This window comes from Acyrthosiphon pisum, chromosome A2, assembly GCF_005508785.2.
Source record: "Acyrthosiphon pisum isolate AL4f chromosome A2, pea_aphid_22Mar2018_4r6ur, whole genome shotgun sequence".
NCBI lineage: Eukaryota > Metazoa > Arthropoda > Insecta > Hemiptera > Aphididae > Acyrthosiphon > Acyrthosiphon pisum.
In genome coordinates, this window is record NC_042495.1 from 83,570,087 (window position 1) to 83,590,342 (window position 20,256).

The window sequence follows — 20,256 nt, forward strand, 5'->3', positions numbered from 1 at the left end:
TATGATTAAATAACAATGTACATAGGCGACGTCATCGCAAAGACTGTTCATCGCTCATTGATTTAATTGGTTTTTGATGGACTAGTACGGATGCATTGGTGATGGGAGACGAGTAATAGAAAATACCTAACATCCTCCTGCCGAAATGCGCCACTCACTAGTGTTATATTTTAATCTACAATATACTATGATCGTATACTGCAGATTTGTATAGGTACTCGTATACAGACACGTTCTTACATTACCCCCGACGTATTGACGTGCACTGTAAATACGTTTTTACACAACATGGTAGTATAAGGTAACATTTGTTTTTCGTTCTTAAAATGTTATAAGATTTTCTCAATTTCTAAATCACTGCGAAACAATTTTTTTCCAAAAATATCGTTTACAACATAGTAATGTTCGTGGTATAAATACCTCAAAGTTAGTCTAAATATTTTGAGTTAAGACAAGCGGACGACCAATAGGCAGTGAAACGTATGCGCCGTGTATAAATGGAAAAAGTACATATAACGTTTAGAATATTAGTGTTATATGTATTATATATTAGTGTTTAGAAAACGCAGTCATTTTGGAAAAATTATTATGTCTTATTATTACCACAAAGTTTTCAATCAATAATTTTGAAAATTTTAATGAATAAATAAAATAATTAGTTATCACTCATTATCAGTCATCAACACACAGAAACAAAATCACACATCATTGTAAAATTAATTGGTGCCTACATTCCTCTCTTCGATCAGAATCAATAATGTCCTTATAAATAGAAAATATGCCCCTAAGGCCTAAAGTTCTTGAGCTCTTTAATTTAAATTCCATCGTCGTTTTTTTAAATAGTTTAAACTTTAGGGTGGTTAGATACGTATTTATTTATCACAACAAAACTATATAATATCTGCAGAAGGTTTTTTATCAGAATCTCATCGTTTGGCTTTTGAATAAATACTATTTAATACATAGAACCTTTAAAAAAATTCAAAATAATAAATATGATGCAATTTATATACTATTTAGTATATTGATTTTTTGTTCATCAACACTTTAATTCCTGATTTTATTCATTATTTTCATTATTTATTATTTTTGGACATTTTGGTTTTGATGTTTTTTTAAACATTTATTCTTAATATATATTATAATATTTAACCATTGATTATACTATGCATAATATGAGCTAATTGTTTGGCTTATAATTTTTCAGGAATTCGAGTCTTTCTCTACATCATCGTATCTTCACAACGCTTGTGAGGTTTTAGTTATTTCAGAGTTCAGTAATCCACGGATTTGAGATTTGAGTGAGGTTTAATCTGGTTTAATAATTAAAACATTTATATGGTAGTGAGGACTTTGTCGACTACCTACGTTTTAATGCATGTATGCAGTGAATGATTTGAAATGGCGCTTTTATTAATTTGCATAAAGTTATTAATTGAAATACTTACTTGTATATTGTTGTTACCACAATCCCAAATAGACAACATTAATAGGGTCTTATAAATTATCAATTTAGTATTAAAGTGGAGTGCTTACCTAACAATGAGGAGTAACGTCCTCTGTTCGAAGTTAAAAGTGGGCCATTTACCCTTTACAACAGTCAGATCGGATCTGACGTTTGATGGTTTAAAAACAAATATGTGTCACTGCATCTTATCAACTATATGACAAGACGTTATATTATTATAATAGAAATATTAATATATTATAGTATTTGAATTGTATTTAAAATGTTTAAATTCAAGTAAAAATGTTTTGATTTTTAGTTTTAATAATAATAAAGTTATATACATATTTTCAATTGAACATAATTGTTTTCTTTTTTATTGAATTAAAAATAAACATTTGAATATATAAATAAATGGTTTGAATCTGATTTTTTATCACGGCTTTAAAATATTATTACAATTTAACATTTCAGTAATATAATCAAGCCGATTTAATAAATAATGGTGTAGTTCCTACCTAGGTGTTTTATTTTTTATACGTCATTTATAGAACTCGGAAGTTTTAGGAGTTGTACATAATATCTCTATAATATTATTATGCTCTCGATTTATAACGGACCAAGCTAGCAATCCATCATTTACAACGACGAGTTTCAAAATCGAAAGTTTAAAATGCATAATATTTTGTTTTATTTTAGAAAAAAAAAGTAGTTAGGTAGGTACATATGCAAAAAGTGGATGTTTTTATACCTATTTAATGTTTCCTATGAAAGTTGCTGTTGGTATTTTATGACTTACGCGTAATAATAACAATAATAATAACTTATTACACGTAATATAATGGGATTTTTTTTTTGTTTTTATTATTATTACTTTATTTTATTTTACCGTCGTTTATCATATAACATTATATTATTATTGCATATTAATTTATTATAGCAATATTTTCAGATACCTAAGGGAAAAAATCTTCTGCAGAAAGTAATCGATTGTTATCCGTTGAATAAATACAGACATTGTGACAACTAGTATTGGTTTGTTTATGACATTTATATATTCCAGATCATTTTGAAATCAATCCGTCACAGATACTTCTGCGCCAAACTAAATCAACGGTGGGTAAATAAGAGAACGTAATAAAACTCTAAATTACGTAGTAGTGAAGTCGTATGAAAATAAAGTTGTAAATAAACAGTATATAGATCCCGTGTAGCTTGTATGTACATTAAGGGCGCAGCAACAACTGTACACACTATAATGATTACAACATAATATATATAAGAACTGTTACGAGACTATAAATTGATCGTTTTATGAAGATATAATAATAATATTTATATACGTCGGTGATCAAATACGAGCAATTCACTTGATAAAAAAAATCATCCGAACAAAAAATATGTTTTATATGATTTAATAATACACATTCATAATAATATATATTCTTCACAACAATTTTATTAAATGATAACCAAAACACACATAAAAGAAGAGTAGATAGCTTTTAGTTTTTTTTTTTTTTATACATTACTCGAAGTCAATTTCACAAAATCATATGCTCACTTTGAGCGTCTATATTTGTCTAACGGGTGTGAAATTGAGAGCAAACGTTTGACAGCAAACCGCAGTAAACACTGTGGTTTGATTGTACGAGTCTTTTTCATTTTAGGAGTTCACTGAAAAGAACACGACGATTAACTAAGGAAATTCAGTTTATATTTTTATGGAACATTAAGCAAGGCTCTTCATTTAAAATGTATTTTTTTAAATCGTTTAAATCCTACACAGAAGTAGAACGCGTAACTTTAATGTTATAAATTAAATATATTGTGTGCCTATGCTTAATATACATTTTGATTTACAATTACGACTGATAGAGTGTCATATTATAATCATCATAATAATTTTATTCAGAACACAGCTGTATTCTGTATATTTTCGAAACCAGTTATTTTAGTTCAAGATTAAAATATGTATGCAAAAATAATTAAAATTGTAATTATGACAATATAATTATATTTTTGAATTTTGAATAATATTTATATTGTAGATTGTACCCATGGAGTAAGTTATGTAAATATGAAGCCAAACGGCTAACATTATCCTATATAAAACATATTATTTCATGTATATACATCGTATGTTTAAAAACAACGTTATTATAATAATTAATTATAGTAAATTTAGACATAATTATTTTACATTAGCTAAAAAATAATATTAGCTATATTTTGAACGCCTTAATACGTATATTATTATGTTTTGGTGAATAATTATTCCAAGTCAATATAGCTACAGTAAACCAATATCAATTAGTATTATGAATTTATGACGATTATTTCATATGCTTAATTTGTTTAATTTGTTTTAATCGATAATGGAGCTTGTTGTGTCTGATTATTAAAAAACTGGATTTATTTAATAAATAAGTTTTATAATTTAGTGGGTAGGTATAATAGGTATGCATATTTAATGCGCTTCGGGAGTTCAATGATCAATTATTATATTAAAATTGATCATAAAATATGTAGGAATTTATTAATTAGTAACTATTTTAGTATTACGTTTTTAGAGTACTATATAATATTGTTCACATGATTTAATTAAAAAGAGTAGTTGAAATACAGTGTTAAAAAATGTTGGGTCACCTAATTTTATTAGTAACGAACTTACAATATTACAGCAGAAACAGTCATAAATTATTTAAAAACTATTACAAGTACCTACGTAATTAATAAATTGATTAATATTTATGTAACAATAATGAGTAATGACCATTTGTGCACTTATAGCTTACACTATATTATTTAAATTTTGTAAGACCGTCTTACTGCATGAGATTTTTTTGCTATCAAACATTATTTTATATTAAACACATATACCTACTATAATGCCGATGAAAGAAAATTTTTCTCACAAATCGTATAATAGCCCATGTTTTAATGTTGTGTGGCATTTAAAATAAAAGTTAATTTATGATATTATGAAATTCAAACATACGACGAATATTATTGTACTTACTTTTTGAAAACGCCGTTATAAAATATAGATGAACAATGCAGGACGTCATGAATAATATACAAGTGCGTACAATTGTATCAAGATAGAATGGATAACATTGTATCGTTTCATAGTGTCTATCGCGATTGAAAAGCAGTGCACTTCAGATTAAATAGAAAGTTTATGCATTAAATAGTTTGAGTATAATATTATTTAAGTACATAATAATAATAAATAATGTTTTCAGAAAACGATATTTTTTTTTTTTTTTTATCACATCGATAATCATCGATAACGCTCAACATAAGAAAGTCTTAGAAATATAGGTAGTGAGTATATAATATATACACTTGAAAATCGTTATAAAATAAAATCAGAGAACATATATGAAAGTGTTGTCAACAATTATAATAATATTAAGAAATAACTAGACAGTATTATGTACATCTTAGTATGGCGCTATTTGTATGGATATTTCTGACAGAAAATCTGAGTGATAGAACGATAAAATACTAAATAACCAATTGCAATTTATTCATAAGAATTTTAATAACCATGTATTGTTTCATAGTACTTATCTATTCTCGACAGAAAGTCAGTGCACTGCAGTTTAAATAGAAATCTTAGGCATAAAATAGTTTGAGTAAAATATAATTTAAGCAAAGATGGGCAAGTTAATGAAAATAATTAACTCAAGTTAAGTTAAGTTAAGAGAACACAAGATCGATAAGTTAAAAGTTAACAGTTAACAAATTATAAATTTAACTCGATAAGTTTAAAGTTAATATAAAAAAAAAATATTAACTTAACTCAGTTTAAAAAAAGTTAATCTATTATTTTTTTTAATTAGTATGCAAATCACATAAAGAGTGAATGTGTCTTTCTAGTTTCTAATTTATAAATTTAAAAAAATAATTTTATTGAACTTTTATCATTCTGTACACTATATACCATTTTACTTTTACTTTACTATTATTTAATAATTTAACAAATATATTTTTTTACATAGTATAGCAATTGAATGTCATAACACATACATGAAGATGAGTACATGAACTTCATATATATTATATGTTATATAACATTAAAACATAACAATTGTCAATTTGTAATTTAAAATTATTAATTTTATTAAAAACATGTATAATTGCAACTCGCATAATATATAATTTACAACTTAATAAAATATACTAATATTTAATATACACAAAATTATGTTATCAAGAAATAGAACAGAAATGTTTGTGTTTTTGTATTGGGTTATTTTTATTTTTTACTGATATAGTAATATTTACGTATAAACGAAAAATTTCTAAATGTTTTTAACTTGATGGATTTTTTTTTAAATCAACTGAGAAAAGCTAAGCTATTTTAACTGGAAACTAAACTAGTTTAGTTCATAAGTTGATTAAAAAATAAACTAACTAGTTAATGCCCACTATTGCATTTAAGTACATAAAAACAAAAATAAATAATGTTTTCAGAAAACTAGATTATTATTTTATTTTGTTTTTATTGCATTGATAAATACGATATCTGTAAACATTAGAAAGTCTTAGAAATATAGTACCTACATAATATTATATGAACTTAAAAATTAAATTAAATCAAATCAGAGAAAAGATTTGAAAGTTTTGTCGACAATGAATATAATGATAATAGTATGTCCATCTTAGTTCAATTGTATTTGTATAGATATTTCTGACTAAAAATCTAAGTGATTTAATGGTAAACTACTACATTATCAATTCCAATTCATTCAAAAGAATTTTGTTGCAAAGTTCTAAGTTTTAAAATTATGTATAATAATATGTAGAAAAATGAAATGACACTGTATATTATAATGAAGAAAAACTTTATATTCGTATCTTTAATATCATGGGCAGAACATTTTCTCACAATAAATCATTAATTTAATCTTTTTCTTTTTTTTAGTAAATATCATTTCAGAATAGTTTCGTAAGTATCAATCAATAGATTATTTTCAAAAACTAAATTATACAGTTTTTTAAATTAGGAATTCTTTTTAAATTAAAATAATCTTTGTTACAATACTACGATAATACTAGCAACAATAATATTTTGATTGTTTGCAACAGTCAAAATTGTACACAACTATATCTGATGTCAGACATCAAGACCGTAAAATAATATACAATATATTAAATTAGCATTTATTTTACAGTGTATATATGGGTATTTTATTTTGATAGAAAATAAATTGTACAGTAAATATGATTTATACAATATCACGGTTGTCAAGATTTATACTTTTGTGAAAGAATTTCGTTTTTATGAAAAACCGGCAGGGGTTGGTTTTCTAAGCGCATATTAAAGGACATTTCTTATCGTGGATACAGCTATAGGGTTTCCTTTTCGTAATCCCGTGTATAGTCAGCATTTTTACTAATTTATGGATGGAAAATGTCTCTAACAGACCGTGTAGTTAGTGCACTATCGTATGTTCATGACAAAAGTCATTACGATTTTTCAGCTGTTTAAGAACCGAGTGTGTTTTTTGTAGATCATAAACACATAGCGATAACGTAATAATTTTTTAATTCTTCAGCAAGAAGACTTTGATTTATTTTTATATCATTATTTCTGAGATTTAATATTCTTTTTGGACCGAATGAATCCACAATAATAATAATCAATTCGGTTTATCGCGAGTAGATTTTTTAGTGTCACCATATACTGAAGATACAAAAATTCAAGCACCATGAATGAAATATTACAATATTAATGTTGTGGAAACGAAGTACACTGTTATTGTTATCATACTGTTAATAACGGGTAGTAAATGCTGGGTAATCAAAAGGAACTGCGTACTATACAAATTGATAAAACAGTTACTGTATGAATGTAATAAATGTTTTGAATTAATTTTAAATTAAAAAATGTTGTCCAAAAGTCGTATGATATGATAATATAATTATGTCATAATAAGTTAAATTAAAGTCCCCTAAAAAATAAAAATAATTATATTTTAATTTTTTTTTTTTTTTTAGAAATAATGATGTAAGAAACAAATTAATTCCATATTGCGATGAGCAATATTAATTAACTCTAAAAAGGATATTTTTAAAACATGTATAGCTACTAGCTAGGGAGGCTTAAAACATTTAATTAAATATAAATATGCACTGTTGTTTTGACAAATTAAACATGTTTATATTGTGATATCCATCAAAGTTGTTCGTATCAAAGAATAATTATGATGTATCTTAATACATATCACTTAGCTCTATGTAATAATATTTCCTCGTATTATCATATAAATATATTTTTAAGGTTGGTTTCAAATATTTTTGCAAAATTTGTTAAATTATTTCGTTGTTATCAAATTATTGTAATATTAAGTGTATACTGTATATTAAAGGTTTTTTGTAATTTTTAAAGTAATTTATTAAAAATCATGAAAATATGAAATTTATCATGGTTTTTGGAGTTAGAAGAATTTAGAATTTTGTATGAGGTGCCGAGGAAAGTGTTTAATTATTCAAGTTTACCCTTAAATAAAATAGTAATGTTGAACCGTGTAGTTTTAAATTGTACACCATTAGTATTTAGTATCATTGAATACTCAGTTTGAGTGTTTATTTAACTCGTTTTGTACCTATACAATAGAAATTAATAATTTGAAACGATAATCATCTCTCTAGCAAAAATGGTTTTATCTGCGTTAAGAGTACCTATCATCATACAAAATATTCAAAATCACCACTGACAGACAGAATTTATTTGTACCATAAAAGTGATAAAATATGTACTTAATAATATTATAATGATATTCAATCGTCCAATTGTTATACAATATATAATATTCGTTTTATGTTTTTCAGTACCTAATATTCGTTGACCGTCCATCGATCGAATGACAGTCGGTTATTTCGTAGTAGATAACTTTATGACTGTATATCATTTACGTACATAATAGTACCAGTAGCCTATATAAGAGGGACATTTTAAGCGAAGCACATCGTATGCACACAAGTAAGTTAAAAATGTATATTATATATAAATATTTGTACGCTTAAATATATATATGTGTGTCGTATGTGTGAGTGTAATATTTACATCATATATAGATAATAGTATATAGGGTAGCAACGAGAGAGCAGAGGATTGTATTAAAAGGTGCCGGTGGCGACAAGTGTGGGTTTGACCGACGTGAAGAGGGTAACGAGTAAAATCGATGGTCCAGTGGTGGCGGTGGTGGTTGAGCACACCCCCTCGCGCTGCCCCCACACCGTGTCGCGGATCTCTGTATACCACCCCGTTCGACGCCGCATCTGAACGAGCGGACGGGCTAGAGGGGCAGAGTGAGAGAGGGTGAGAGAGAGAGTGGGAGTGGGTGTGTGGGCGAGCGGGGGCGGTAAGGCAGCGAGAAAAGACAGAGAGATGATGAGGCCCGAGAGGGAGGAAAAGGATGCGCCACGGAGGGGATGAAAAACGGCGGGCGGATTATACAGAGCGGGTATGACGACGGTGGTGGTGAGTGTAGGGGAGGGTTCGGGACGGGGGGCATCGCGAGACCGCTCTAACAGCCCGCTGCGTCACCATGGTTACCGGGCGCGCAGATCAATGGTAGGTGGAAAATTTTCGAAAACCCAACTCGTGTGCGCGCCCGTAGTACTATCGGCAGGACGATCCGGCGGCGGTGGTACACCGCGGGTAGTACGCTATAATGTATCACACACACACACACACACACACACACACACACACACTCGTGCACGCAAAACGAGGAGTACAACACGTTTGAGGTGAAACGTAAACCAGAATTCTTAGAATTTGTACGTTGGACATTTCGCGTCCAAATCTATGCAATTTAGCTGACGTACGATGATATCAATTATTATTGAGTTTGTTACGTATACCTATATTTTTTAGATAACTACCCCTATAGATACCACCATTGGATTCTGAGCGGAGCGATGAATGTATTGATTTTACGATAATTTTTTCTATTTATTTATTTTTTACTTCCGTAGAGGCTTTTTTTAATAGAAGAAAATTATCGAATCATCGTCGACTTCGATTGTAGTTTTTGCGCGCTAGCGGTTTGAATTTAGTTGGTACCTACTTTTGGTATGTCAAAATTAACCATTTTCAGGGTAGGTACGTCTTTTTTAAATAATCGGGAAAAACTAAAACAATTGTTTGGTAATCTAAACTTGGTTACCAAAAAGTTAGACCGTCTTCGGCCCAGAATTATTTTTTATCGTATACAACGAATTAAAATTCAACAGATTCATTATACACGGTGCCTACTCAATGATGAGCTACACTCAATTTCTACAACAGCTGGTACTACAGAGCGGTTACCTACTTTTTTATTTTACATTTTTTCCCGCAAAATAAACTTCAAGACAAGTAGCTTATAATTATATAATTATTTAAAAAAATTATTTCACGGGTACCTAATAACTTGTCTACGGACAATTATTAATACCTAATCATTGAATAAGACTAAAAACTGAAAAGTTTTATTTTCTTCAAATTTTGTTTTTATATTTAGTTTAAAAAATAGAGACAGATAAAATTATGAACATTAGCAGCATAAGCAGCGATTAAAAAATAATTTCCACAAATTTAACCAATTAAAATAATGTATTAACATACCTATTATATTAAAAAAGTTTACAATAGCATTTTAACTTTAACAAATTTTTTTGGTGACAGTTGATTTTAGTAGCGTAATCTGTTTTCACTGCGTCGAAATGTAGAAAGTCACTGTAACCGTCTGCGCAAGACAATTAAACTCTTGTTTCCACATAACTTTTTATGTTGTTTGTTAATAATAATGTTTTGGGTTAAAATATTTATTTGAAATTGTGATAAAGTTAAATTTACATAACTTGCAGTAAAATTTCAAATTATAACTTTATTCAGATATAAATACAAATATTATAAAATACACGATCACTCCTAAGTAATAACTTTAAATACGGAACTGACCAGACAAACCGTCTTATACGGATTCACCTTTTAGTGAAATCAAAAAACTAATAATTATAATATTGTTCTTTTTTTCCTATACTATTTCGACGAAAAATGTTGTGCGTAAAATAACTTGACGTCGGAAAAATGTAACTTGTATTTGCTCAAAAACACGAACAATTGTTGACAATAAACTATTATCGTTTGGTATATCATAGAGGAATTATTATAAAAATATTTTCTTTAATCGGTCTCATATTTTGATTGTACGGTTATAAAACATTTTTATGAATCGCAATAATATTCAAATGTAATTTTTCGTCGGCGGCGGATCTGGCGCGCCGGCCGGTTGTGAAATGTCGTGAATAAACAGGTCGGTCTCCCGAACAACTAGGTCAACTTTGCTTGAACATAATACGAATACTTTCTGCAGTTCGGTTAAATTAGGTATACATCCTCACCCCCCTCCCCCCACCCCCACCCGCACTGTAGGCACTGTATACTATTATATAATACTCATCGTGCCTGTGCTCTCTAATACGCCATCCACTGGTATAATAATGGTCTTGACAAATAATTAATCCCGTCCCCGGGGTGAGCAAATCCCATCCGCGGCCATTGTACTACACTCTGTACCGCCGCCGCGACTACTATTACGATTGCTAATATCACAAGATATATAATATATTGTAATAATATAATAATATACTCGCCCACCGACACTATTATCATTATTATAATTTTATGTGCACGTGGTATAGTGATAGTGGTAGTAGTAGTTACGGGTTACGGGTTACGGGTTACGGGTTTTTCGACTCTTTGTATTTTCATATTATCATCAGGTATCGCTATTATAATAATATAATAATACTATATTATAGGTTGACTTGTTATTATATAATGATCATTTCGTCAGTTTTTCTGCGTTAAACAATAATAATCCCTATATGAATTTGGAGCTATAATAAACGTCTCGCCAGGGGCTGATTATTGAAAGGTGGGGGGAGCTAATTTAAATCTATCCAATAATACCAATATCGTATTATTCAGCCTATTACTACTAACTATAGTAAGATAATGCTTTTTCTGATTATCGTTTTAACTAAATTCTTACTGCTATACTGACATCTGATATTAATACATTTGCGTGTAGCCGTATAGGTAGGTACTATTATATCACAGATTTCACAGATTTTTAGAGAACTGTTATTTTATACAAAATATTTTTAGTAGAAAAATGTAATCGAATTATGACACCACATTTCACAGTAACTGTGCAAACAGCAAAAATACAAAATGTATACATTACATTATAAACAGTTATGTAGTATATCAAAATAATAATAATAATAATAATAATAATCAAAATAATGTACCACGCTACTTGATATTTTTCCTCTACGAGGAATATCTATGTTTTTGTTAATAAATAATCATGACAACGAAAATCTTACCCAAAATTGGTCAAAAAACAAAGAAACGTGTTCAGCTCAAAAATATTTTTTTTTCACGCGTCCGTGAACACGTTGTGCGTGATTTTTCGATCCCACTTGCGTGATGCGTGATACAGGTGTTTAGCTACACTATGCATGATTATGATTTATGACTGGGATTGAAATATTATAGAAAAAAGTTAATCAATTAGTGTCAGACAGTCGAATGAAATAGACGAAATGGACTTGGTACTCTAAAATTTGATCAAAGGCGATGTTGATGATGACATTTTACTCCTTTCTTTATATTTTAGAGAAGAAAGTGATGATATGAAAGTAATGAAAGGAAGAGAGAAGGATGTTTAAATAACTTAATTCAATGACATTTAATTGATAATGAATCAAAGAATAAAGCTTATTTTAGAGTGTCCTTTGAGTTATTCAATAATAATATACCAAATCATATAAAAGAAGATATTAGAAAGCCACCAAGTAATCGTGTAAAAAAATCAATAACTTTGGAAGAAAAACTGTGTCCCTTTGAGGTAAGTTAAAATTTGTTAGTATATTATATTATATTATTTACTATTGAGTTATTTTGTAGTTTTGAAATGTTTATTAACAAAAATGTAAATTCACCAATCTAACTTTATAAAATAATACCTCACTTTTTGAATTTAAAATAATAATAAATATGATTACAAAGTAAAACTACAATGACTTTTAAGTAGTAAATAACAAAAAATATAAAAAAATAACAATACTCAAATATTACTCATAGGACATACGAAGGAAATTCAATTTAATTATTTTAATTTGGTTCATTAACTGGTATCATTGAATATGACTGTAATGCTTCTTCATTTGCGACTGGAATAATATTTTGTGCAGATGAACTTGTTGATGCTGTTTCTTGATCCATTGTTCCCGGTGATGTATTTGTCTTTAACTGTAATGAGCGCAGTTCTATTTCAGATATAATATTACAAAACCGATTTCTCGTCTCTATAGTCATGATCGTTAATACTCTTAAAACAAATTTGTATTGGATGGTTCGGCTGAACATTATTTCTATAATCATTTCTAAAAGCGTTCTCCTCAACCTTGTTTTATTTCTTGTAACAAACCTTCCCTAGTTGCCTCTGTTTTTAATTTTCCATTGACATTTAAAAAAGTTTCGTTTGGAACAATATTTTTTTCTTTCATAATAATTGTAATATTATAAAATAATATATAATATGTAGCTAATATTTAGGATATAAAATTAGATTTATCTAGGCTAGAACATATTAAATACGTTTTATACTGTACTAAGTAGCATTAAAATTATTGGTTAAAAATGATTTAAATAGTGCTTATACAATAATACGGGATGTAATAAGAAGACCTGGCAAATTAAATAACTTTTGTTTTAGTAAATATTTTTTTTATGTATCATTTACAGATACTTACATTATACGTATAGTGTAATATTTGTAATTTTTATGTGATCTTTGTCGTTTAAGTTTAGAATTTCTCATAGTTGAATAAGAATTTTTAACACAAGAAGACTACAGCAATTTGTGCAAAATTCAAAAATATAGAAATTTCACAACCAATTGCAAATCTTTTTAAACATTTGTACGCAGAGTTTTACAGACCATCGCATTTTCCGAACTGCTGTGGAGTGATAAATGGAAAACATATTATTGTTTGTGCCGCTGACACTGAATCAATGTACTTTAATTACAAAATATCTTTTTTTGAAGTGACTACTTCTTTTAGCGGGCTAGATATGGGTGTACGTTTTGCAAGAGGAAAAAATTTTTTCTCGCGTCACGGAACGCTTGAGTCCGCGCAACGAAAACTGGCCGGTGACCAACGTGGCTCAAGTGGCCATTTCCTATCAATGGTCATCATAAATACATGCTGGTGCTGTAGCGTGGAGTGAGGAGTGAAGAGTGAACAGAGAGGCAGAGGAATTCGCTAGACTAAACGGTGTGAAAAATAATGCACCTGGATATCTGGACCATACCATTTGCATGGTTCATTATCCCGGTGCGGGATAATGTGGGATAATTTCAAACTGGTCTAGTTTAGCGAATTTACATATTGCCAACACAAATTACGGTGTCAGTAAAACCAACTGTACTGCGCAATATTTAAATTTTTTAATTAATAAAATATGTTAAATGTTAATTATAAAGTGATGGTGGATAACTCTTCTTCTGTTAGATCGCCTGAGTTAACTAGTAGCCATCATAAATGCAGTAGTAGAGATACCTTCTATTTACGAAATTTACCAAGGTATATTGATGGAAAAGATGGTTCTTCTGCATGTTCATCAAACAATAGAAACTGATATAGGAACATTATTTTCTCCGGGACCTTTGCGTAAATACATGTCTTCATTCCACACTGATGTTAGCTGTTGGAATACTAAATCTTCAATTGGAATATTAATATTAATTCGTTTAAGCGATAAAAATGTATTACTTTAAGCTTTAAAAAATTTTAATTAATTGAAAATACAAAAAAACTTTCTATTAAAAAGAATTTAATGTCTCATATTATTTAAAAAGAACCAATTAATAATTATAAAGAATTTAATTTCTCATATTATTTAGAAATAACCAATTAATAATTAGCAAACGTAATTTTTTCAAGACATACAGTCACAGCCCGCTATAAAAAGTAGTCAGTTCTGGCTCCCCTGTGTTTTTTTTCCATTGTATTATTGTATTGGCGTTAGTTAATGCAAATTAAAAGTTTTTTTTCTCAATCACTCAATCCCGATCCGTGCTATGTCAACTCTACCTTGAAATTTCTATACAACTCAAAACTAATCAGCAAAATCGTATTATATATAACATACTAACTATTTTATTAATGTATAATGTAATAATATATATTATTACATATATATTATATATTATAATAATGTATTATAATATAAAACTAATGTACAAGAGTGTTAGTCTAATGGCCACAGTAGCTGTGGATTATGTTCTTATAAAAAAAAACTCGTACAAACAAGTCTAATAATACATTTCATTCCGATATGAAATATATATAAGTATAATTATATTATTGTCAAATATGCAATGGTGTGTTTATATAATTTAAACAACTATAAAAATAAACGATTCTACTTTTAGAAATAACGAACTAACTAGTGTACACAAAATAAAATACACAATCTCAAAATATTTGAACAAAAGACATTGTTAAGTCCAATGAAGTGGTTACATCGTCTCTAGTTCAACCAATATTCTAATATTCGATTACCTATGTGAGTCTCTATATTTAAATAGTTATGATAATTATTAGTTTAATATTTTATAATATTAGGTACATAACTATCATCATTTACATGTTATTTAGTAGTCATGCTTTTGTAAAAGTCAATTTTTTTCATGATTCTTATCTATTTTTATAATACTTAATTCTTAAAAAAATTTATTTCACTTGGATATATTTATTTTAATTTATAAAACATTGTTATTAAAGCATATTATGTTTTATTAAAAAAAATAATAACCCTAGTCAATCATTGTTTCATTAATTGTATATATATATATTAATATTATTTGTGATTAATTAACATATATATTTGATATATATAATTTTTTTTTCATTATGAAATCAAAATAATTTACTCCAGAAAATTACGAACAATAAATATCTCTTATTCATGATCACCATGTTTTATACGAGTGAACTGACAAGAACTATAAAGACTATAACATAAAGAAAAATGTTCGGAAAAAAATTTAATTTAATGTTGGAATAAGTGGTTAAAAAAACAAAACAAGTAGTAGTTAGAAAAAAATAAAATAGAATACTGAATATTTAAGTTTATTATTAGGTACTTTTTTTTTAAATTAAAAGCATTTTTTACTAATCTTATGTAATATATTCTCAGTTTGTCGCAGTTACTTGTTTTTTCTGCCAATTAACCGATCCAGCTCTATTATTAAAATAATTTTTGAATGATTCACGTATTTGAAAAGCTTCATGTGACGAATTTCTTTCTATGGCATTGAAAGGCATCGTGTTTGTCAAAAGTTTTATATTTCCATAATTTTCAGTCGAATAATTAATCGAATAATTTTCACGTTCATCTCGTAATAAGTTATGAATAATACAATCCGCCATCACCAATTCATCAATTGTTTCTAGTAGAATATTAATTGGAGTGAAACATACTCTGAACGACTGACACAGAATTCCAAAAGTATTTTCAGTATTTCTTCGAGCTGTCTTATTGCCCACAATGGGATGGTCTAAGTGCGGACCTCAGTATGGCCTTGGATCACATTCTCCGCAGACCGGTTTTCAAGGGTTTCCCAGTCGACCCAGCAGAGAAGGTTAACGTCCTGTGAGGTGCCGAGCAAACGTTTCGGATTTTTTACCTGATGGTGGAAAATATTATGGTAGCGAAGGGAGAGCTAGGCAGGCAGCCGAGTCAAGGTGATAGAGATCTTCTATCCTTCGCCTGCATGCACATCAAACACTGCAAGCGCTCAGGCTGTCAGGGTTCTACGTATATATACTAGCAATCGCTACGGAAAGTAGTCCTTGGCAGCCAGGGTACGAAAACTAATTTGTCGCTAAAAAAAAAATGCCTTAAAAATGCCTAATTGTTATTGTTGTTGTTATTATTCAAGTGTACTGTATTAATTTAAAAATAATAAACGATGGAAGCGCTATCGGTGTAATGCTCAAGTAGTTCCGGCATCGTCGTCAATGCAACACATAAAAAAAAAAAAATTTGTTTTAAACTTTTTCTAGCTGAAATCCTAATTTATTAATTATTCTTCTTGATTATCGTCCATGTATTATATTATTACTAGACACATATAGCCAATATAATATATAATATTATATAATAGATACATAATTAATATAATTATTACTATAGCAAGTAGCAACTATGGACCCTGGAGGGATCAAAACTCTTTTTTGGAAAACTTCACCTTCTTATATTTATTATTAGCTTCTTGTATTGACTGTTTTAAAATTAACAAAAAATGCAAAGATATAGTCTAATTTTCTATTTTTAATATTGGAAAAAAGGTAGATGACTTGAAGATAATATATAGTTTCATTTTTATTTCACGAGGAACATATTTTGGTACCTAGGTAATCAAATAGGAATTGCTTTCCCCGTTATATTTCTGGACTATGCTTTTAATCCCGCCTCAACGCCCCTCTAATCTACCAATTATATAATATACGAGATCCTACACGTGTACCGTGTTCACCACAAACCTAGTCCGCCGATTAGCCACAGATTATCGTAACGTTGGTTTTCCACCGTTACAATTTTTATAGACATGAAAATAATATGTTTACACAAGTAATAATCGTGACCATATTATTATTATTATTATTATTATTATTATTATTGTAATATGCTCAACTGCTCTGCATACCTAGTCATACACCCGAATACCCTCGCCTCGGATCTTTCACTGCTTAAGCATCGTTATCGTTATCACCGTGGTTATATATCTTTTTAATTAATCATTATTATTTTTTCGCCACACACAACATGATATGTACATCATTATACGACGACTAAGGTACACGCAAACTCAACACGATCCGCTTTACACATGCATATTACATATATTACATATTATTGTACGTACTATGACGTATTATGTTCGATCCACACGCACACACACGCACACACACACGCACGCACATTTGGCATGCGAGCAGTACAGCAGCTGTTACACACGCGCGCGCGGTACGAGGAGCGAGAGTGCGAGACGACTGTGCAAAATATTTAGCAGACACTCGAACGCATTACTTATGTATTCAAGTGCAACGATGTTCATGTTAGATTCTATCGGTATGTACAACGTGTGGTGGGGGAGGGGGTGTGTTGGGAGGGTAGAAGGGGTGGAAGGGGGAGGGGGCGATATGGGAAAACTGAATTGTATTTACATAATATTATACGAGTATGTTATTCTTGCGAACGCGATTTCACTGTTCTACAACAGCCGCCGCCGCCGCCACCTCTGCCACCACCACCAGCGTATTTACGGACCCTAACTGAGCTGGGGAACTAGTGCAGCCCGATGCCCGAATCCGGTTAGAATCTGTAGTGCGCGTCTTAACTACGTCTCCTAACTGATGTAGGGCACACTATTAAATATACGTGTAATTTTATATACATATATTAATTATATTTACATAGGCATATGCGTATTTATGATTTTTTAAATAGTAAAGTAATAAATTGTTGCCATGTATTCTATATTTCTATTTCTATATTAAATTAATGTAGGCACATAAAATATACTCGCTACACGAATATTTAAAAGTGTGTCATAAATAATTAGTTAAGGAACGTAGTGAAGACGTGCACTAAGGAGTCTAACCGGACCTTGTCACTAGTGCCCCAGCTTAGTTAGTGTTCGTAAATAAGCCCATCCATCACCAAAGCAATACGGCATAATGGACACTGAATAATAATAATAATATAATAAATAATAATCTACATTAAAATAATATTATGGTACATCGATAAGCCACTATACGGTACTGTGCGGTGTGTGTGTATGTGTTTGCTTAGTTAACGAGATGTGGGTATGTAATATTATGGAGTTTAGTGAAATTTGATTGAAATTCTATGAGTAAAATAATCACGCGTTAGATACCTACAACCTACCTATAATAATAAATTATTGTGTACCTATACCGTGGCGGAGATATATATTACCTATATTAGTATTACACGATATTTTATATTTTATGATATTTTATCATGTGCAGTAATATAATAATACGTTTAATGTAGAAAAAATGAAAACTATACACAATGGATAGGAACTAATAAATATATTATAACCTATGTATAATATCTGCAAATAATCGTATTGATTTTTTTTTCGTATCGTGACTGTTAAATGTTTTAAATAAATTAGATTTTTAATATAATATTTTAATCCTGAAAAATGGATAAGAAATGGATACCTATGAAACGCATAAGCAAACACACTTTTTTACAACATTTGAACTAGATAAGTTTAGAACCGTCTTCGAATGCAATTACAATTTAAAGGTTATCATATAATTTTAATACCTAACCAATATACTCATGTTAACAGTACTGTCGTATATTGTAGACAGTCGTCACTATTTATTATTTAATATATATGTAATATAGGTGGGAATATTTTACATTGTAAATTATTGACATAAGTCAGGCCAGCGAAGCGATATGCTGAGGCAGCAATGATATTTTACTATATAACACCGCCGTACGCGCAGGCACGGGGAGTCCCCGTTGTCGCTGAGTGAGTCGGCGAGAACGGGCTACGGCGATCTGAATTCGCCAAGTGTTTAATTTATGTTTGTTTTAAAATTCAATAAAAGTGTTTCCGACCAATAAAACCCGAGTTGAGTATTATTTCTAAGTCTTCTTTGTCCTTACCTTTAAATATTGGAACAGTGCTCAGACCCACACACCTATAGTCAATGAGGTTTATTACAAAATGAACAGTGCTCTGGTTGTGGCGTCCTAATAGTCATTCCAATTTAGGGAACGGACGTAAGATCGACTAAACGCATACCATCGTGCCTCAAAAGCTAACAGTGCACTAATCTGAATTTATTCTAGAGATAGTCATTAGCTTAGAGTGTACGGAGGTAAGGCATATAGTTGGTTCATCGCGTATTATCCAATACGGGTGATACCACAGTACTTACACAATGGTGCGTTGCATAAGTTTGAGTTTTGAAGAAAAACGTCACAAGTATTTTTATTAATTTTATATCGATTGTAATTTATTTTCAAAGTTGACTATCCTTAACTCGGGAACTTGACAATTCGAAATTCTTGACATCTCAAAAAGAAGAAAGAAAAATTCTCCTTCAAACTGTCAAAATTCTTACAGTTTTGTTGACCAGAGTTCAAGACACTAATTTAAAAAAAAAAACCTTTCAATCCCTGTGACCTTTGAGTGCTTACAGTCTGCTATGTATTTATTTGAGTTCATAAAATATGGTATAACCCAACATAAATAATTTCACTTGTAACTTTCATCATTAAAAACATAAGCGCCAAACTTTTAAATTGCTTAAATTTAAACTAACAAAAGGTGGGTAAGTGGATGTCGCTCTGCTGTACAGTATGTTACAAGTGGGTCACTGTAAAATGGATAGTATTACATTTTAATTCAATGATATAATATCATTGTATACGAAAAACGATTCTGAGCGGAGACGGTTTGTCAGTGTGGATATTTTACATTGTAAATAATATATATAAATAAATTGCTATTACTTGTTAGTTATTATTAATACGGTAGCCGGTATGTTGAATTAATATTAGAAAATTACAACAAAATAACGAAAATTCTTTATAATTTTCTTATCTTCCTTATCATCTTATGCTCTTATTCAAACTATTATTATTGTGTCTACTCATTTGT